This window comes from Apodemus sylvaticus, chromosome 15, assembly GCF_947179515.1.
Source record: "Apodemus sylvaticus chromosome 15, mApoSyl1.1, whole genome shotgun sequence".
In the NCBI taxonomy this organism is placed as follows: Eukaryota; Metazoa; Chordata; class Mammalia; order Rodentia; family Muridae; genus Apodemus; species Apodemus sylvaticus.
In genome coordinates this window covers 30,441,626-30,446,234 of record NC_067486.1, presented here as the reverse complement: position 1 = coordinate 30,446,234, position 4,609 = coordinate 30,441,626, and the positions used below count along the sequence as shown (strand labels likewise).

Below are 4,609 nucleotides of genomic sequence, written 5' to 3'. Positions count from 1 at the left end.
TGTATTTGTTCAACTGGTATAATGGCATGGAAGACAGATATAAAAATAAGTCCTCTTTTTCAAGACAGAACTCATTGTTCAGTATCAGTTGTGATATATAAAAGAGTAAATGGGACACACAAATAAATAAATAAGTGAAATAATCATAAGATCTTGTCAAGACTCAGAAGACAGACCTGCTTTGCAATTCTCCTTTTGTTCTTCTTTCCATATAGCCACTGAATATTTCTCTGCCATTTACTAAAATATGAAAAGGTAAATAAAACATGACGTTCTAGCTTAAGATGTACATTGATTTTTTCAAACATAGTTAGAGACAAAATATAATTACTCACTCTGTATAGAATCCTATGTTGCTGCCACAACAAATGTGAGTTAAGCAAGAAAAAAATTATAGACTGAGTGATGGATAGTTTCGTGATTTTTTCTTACCATAGTAGACAATTCTACTATCTGGGCATGATAACACTCAAACCATCACTTAGAATGACAGTTCAACTATCTGAAAGGCATAGAGCATTTGGACTAGTAAAGTAAAAGATAAAAACTTTCTTCTAATAAAAATATTATTTTAAATTTGAAAGTACAATAAAGGTCTTAGTAAGGGATGTTTGTCATTTTTATTCTAGAATATCTGATAAAGGAAAGAAATGAAAAGGACTGAGGGCTGCTGGGGTTGAGAAAGTATTCAGTTCATCACTGCCTATACTCATCATGGCTGTGGAGTTTTGAAGATCTGCCATGAGAATAAATATTTTATTCGAATATTGGAATATTAAGAATTCCATTAGGTAGCTTGGCAGTGGTGATACATGCCTTTAATCCCAGCACTTGGGAGGCAGAGGCAGGTTTATTTCTGAGTTCGAGGCCAGCCCGGTCTACAGAGTGAGTTCCAGGAGAGCCAGGGCTACAGAGAAACCCTGTCTAGGAAAAAAATAATTCCATTTATTTGGATATATAAACACTAAATAATGATTTGTTTGTTTCCTTCTGTGCTGTGAGGAAATATACAGACTGGGGGTGCTTTATTACCTCAGTAGTGCAAGGTACAAAAATTACAAGAAAAACTGAGGAAACATAGAGTGTGTAGATTTGAAAAGAAGAAAGAAAAAAACGAGTTTCTGTAATGACATGTAAAAATTGCATTCTCTGCCTTTTTGGCTAAGATCAAGTGTAGTAAAGGCATGTAAAGAAAAGAAGGAAAAATACCAGAGAAAAATCAGGGAAAAACAAACAAGTAGGTGGGAACCAGAAAGATACAAAATTATGTATGCTATTTCTTATATTTCAAAATGCATAGAATTTTGAATGGATAGGAATGAAACATATTAATATAAAATTAATGATGAGGTATCCAGTATCCAGTATGGTTTTCTCTTGGTTGAATAAATCTAATAAGAGAGCTGTTGTTTACAGCCAATATATGTATGCCAGATCTATATTTACACACTGCCAGACATATTTACACACACCATCCATAGACAAGAAGATACATTCTCTATACATTCAACTATATCTATCTGTATGCACCAGCAATGAAAAAGGGGCCCATCACCAACTGTCATTAATGTCATTAAATGCTTGTCTTCTATTGTCTACTTTAGTATGAGTAGACAAGTGTTTCCTAGGTGATTTTCAGCCTGTCATATTGACTAAAGAGAACATCACAAGTCATTCAATAGAGAAAGCATGAAAATTCTTGAGAAGCATTAAGACAATGTAAGGAAAAATATTAAACATACACCTGAGGACGATTTCATCTATATCTATAGTTCACAACAAGATAACCTACATTCAGGAAACAATCTAGAAGTAACATTGAAGGTCTATCTTAATGAATATCAACATATTTTCTGTTCTATATATTCTAGCAAATAGTACATTGCTGAATTAAATTTCTAACTAAATTGTATCTGCCACATCTTGTAGAAATGAGACAATTTTATTCAATTTCCTTTCATTCTTTCCAGTTTTTATCAACCAGAATGAAGTATTGACATTTGCATGCTCCATTTATTCTGTGAAGTATAGAAATATGGTGTATTACTTTGACCTTTCTGAGAGTCTGAAATTTAATTAGTTGACTATTTTCCACCGGGCATCATCTTGACTTCATTGAGTTGTGAGAAACGATAGAGTAGCCATAAAATGTATGAAAAATGATTAAGGATAACATTTCATATGTCTTTAATACTTGTGCTATTCTCAGCTCTGGGGAGTCTCACATGTGCAGGAAACACTCCATCTCTTGAAGCCATAGTAGTTCAGAGAAGCATTTATTGCAATACACATAGCATGATGCTTAAAGAAATTTTAACTCACATTTTGTGGAAACTGTGCTCTTTGAGTGAATTAATCCTACATAGAAAGATGGAAATGTATTTGATGTATAAGAAACTCATCATTTTGGTATCAGGAAGTTTGAATCCTTAGTAATAGCAATGAAGGAGTTATATAGATGCAGTGGTATATGAATTACCACAAAAATAGTGTATCAAATCTGTTCACCTACATGTTTAAAATATTTGAATTTTAGGTATTAATCTTTATCACAGTTATATTAATGTAGAAATTTGCTCTCTTGCCAAATAATGAAGTAAGCATTTAAACACTAGAGCTTTCTTCTCTAATGAAGTCATAGATAATAGGAATTGGATATGCTGTTTTATAAATAATTGCCTACACTTTATTGTATTTCTATAAAGATTGTAAAACTAGCTTATAAATATATGTGGTATTGATCATAATGGCTGAGTTTTATATTAAATCATACATTCTTTTGTTACACTAAGACATATTCATCACCAAAGCAAAAAAGGTTTTTATGGTACAATAACTTTTCATCTTTCTACATCTTATTCAAACATTTATACAAAATAAGATTTGCACTTTCAGTCACTTTGTATTTATTTCCACTATAATTTACCTTTTTAAAATCATGTGAAACAATGGTGGCATGTGTACTGTATAAATCTCTAATTGTTAATGTATAACACTTTATAAATGAATAATAATTATATAATATTATCATTTTGTTTTATTCTGCCTTAGAATTTCAGGAGATATCTTAAAGTCAGAATGAATTTGGTTGTTTCTTCATATTTTCACCTTTTTCAGCATTTTGATCCTCATAGCTTTACTGTTAATGATTAAATTCCTTTCTTTATACCACTGAATCAAATATTAATCAGAATCTTCTTCCTAAAATGATGTACTTTAAGATAATTCTGATCCACTTACAATTTTATAAGAATGGGAACACTTTAAATAAGCCAAGTGAGTAGGTCTTGAATTGTTATGAAGAAATTTGCACCAAGAGCTTTGTTAGAAACTGTCTACTAATTCAAGTTCGTGAATATATTCTTATATCTGTAAATGATTGTTTAATAAAAATGAAAAAGACAGTGACAGAATTTCCCTTTGCTGAACCCACTGATTTTCTGAAAGTCGACAGGTGGCAGGATAGTTGCTGACATCCCAGAGAAGTGGAAAATCAAGGTTTATTCATGTACAGATTTCTTGAGTTTTTTTTCTAATTATAAAGAAATACTCTATACATCAACTGTAACTACTTTTTCTAATGCTATTCCTGAATGATTGTGGATTAAATTTTGTTTGTTTGTTCATTTGCTTCTTTATTTTCTATACCTTCAAAAAGATCTCTGCTAGATTCTATTCAGTAACTGTTATGAGAATTTGTAGAGTATCACAGGGGTTGGATGTAGAAACTAAGGGTTCTTTGAAAAGTCAGATGTGTTAGATAGTGTTTTCCTGGGGCAAACATGTGAAGGAATGTTTAGCTGAAGTGGACAGGTGAGAGGCTAAAGGCACACACAAGAAGGAACTTTTCACTGAAGCAAACACAGGAGAAAGTGTATTCTGCTAAAGCAAGCCCGTGAAAGGACTAGTGATGAAGGATACTTTGCTAACAACACACACATCACATTACATAGTTGAACTTTATTTGTTGGGGAGTCCATAGAAAGAAACTGGCCAAAAACTTCTGGTGGTGTGCTGCAGGTTCTTGCCACTTCCTTGGACTCTAGCTGACTGGCAGAGTGATCTCAGCTGAGATGGACTCAAGTGTTGAGAGCATTTGCTGAAGCAAGACAGGTGGAGGACATGTGATGTCTGAAGAGAGTATAAAACGCTTCAATAGATAGTGGTGGCAAGGGGTGGATGGTAGAGGCTGAGAGTGGCATGCTTATAGAGCTATCTGTGAAATGTTCGTTGGTCTTGAGTCTTTGCCAATCTTTGTTTCACTGAGAGAGACATGGGCACACATCTCCTGGTGCTCTGTCCCTCTGTCTAGCTGCCTCTGCTAGGTAGTGCCACCACATCTAATTCATGGTATCTTGACTGTTTCAACTGGACTGCCTAAGTATTCATGAAGTATTTGCACGTGGATCAAGCTGCTATTGCTGACCTGTGAAGTGAACTACAAGACGGGTTGCTTCAAAGAACCTTTCTGAACAGGTTTACTCTCCCCTCCACCCTCTTATCCTTTCTTTCCTACTACCTCTGGTGAGTGGTGGGCTAAAAGTTTTAAAATATTTAAGAACCATCATGAAAAATACGTTTTGAAAAAATTAAACTTACAATGGTTGTA

The 4,609-nt window shown here is 33.6% G+C and overlaps 1 non-coding gene across 1 annotated transcript; it reads left to right on the top strand.

The window, feature by feature from the left end:
• On the top strand, nt 1–119 carry LOC127666418 (small nucleolar RNA SNORA40). Its single transcript, XR_007973617.1, has one exon. It is a non-coding gene; the product is annotated as a small nucleolar RNA SNORA40 (small nucleolar RNA).
• Nucleotides 120–4,609: the final 4,490 nt, after the last annotated feature.